The following is a 943-nucleotide window of genomic DNA, read 5'->3' on the forward strand; positions in this document are numbered from 1 at the left end:
CGCTCTTCCAAGCGGCTACAGCTCCTGTGACAGGTCAAATATCATTACAGCAAACACCACACCACAGCCAATTTCTGAGTAACCCAAAGCATACCTAACTAATGACTTCCTTAACTCAAGCAGTGTATGATAGCTAACAGCGTTCCCCATTTTAAACACATTAGTACAAACACACAAAAGAAATACACTGACTATACAAAGGACTCACCAGAAGTTCCCTGATCTTCCATAATAAGGTACAAGTCTATTTTAAAAGACAGAAAAGCAATGAAATTAGTTTACAAACAATTTCTCAGGGATGCAGCTATGCACTGTACGACCAAAACACCAACAGGCAAGTGAAAGCAGAAGTTCAGTGCCACAGCAAGGGTCTGTGGAGACATGCAGAGCCCCTTCCAAGTTCCCTACTCTCCTCTGTATGTGGAGTCCACCATGCTCTCTGGGATTGGTTGGTTCTGATTTAAATTTTCTTCCAAAGCAGTAACGTTGAGAAATTGCTTATTTAAAAAACACGAAGTTTCAACTGGTCCTGGGAAATGGTTAGATCTGGCAACACCGGCTCATATTCTCTGGTCAACCAACAGCTGGAGGAAAGCAGCTCCACCCACCCCGGGCAGAAGCATGGTTGACCCTTTACCACACTCCCACCTCTGACCTTCAATGGCTTGTCTTTTGCCTGGTCCCTCAAAGCAGAGGAATCTGCAACCCCAGCTTTGAAGAAATCCAGAACAACAACAGTGACGACAAAACACCCAACTTCAGAGGACACCAAAACTGAACTGTATCTTACACATTGTGCTCTAATAAGACTTCAGAGAGAAAGCATACGTTAATAACATTATGTATAATAAATTACACTCACATTCTTCCAAAGGCATTCTCACAAGCATCACTGGCAGAGGCAAAGTTTATCATTTGAAACCACTTTGCTGTGGAAGCAGGA

General features: G+C 43.1%; 1 protein-coding gene across 1 annotated transcript in view; it reads right to left on the bottom strand.

The window, feature by feature from the left end:
• Positions 1-943, bottom strand: part of TSPAN5 (tetraspanin 5) — a 176,451-nt gene that overhangs the window by 143,532 nt on the left and 31,976 nt on the right. The window lies entirely within an intron of this gene.

Source organism: Lipotes vexillifer, unplaced genomic scaffold, assembly GCF_000442215.2.
Source record: "Lipotes vexillifer unplaced genomic scaffold, Lipotes_vexillifer_v1.1 scaffold49, whole genome shotgun sequence".
NCBI lineage: Eukaryota > Metazoa > Chordata > Mammalia > Artiodactyla > Lipotidae > Lipotes > Lipotes vexillifer.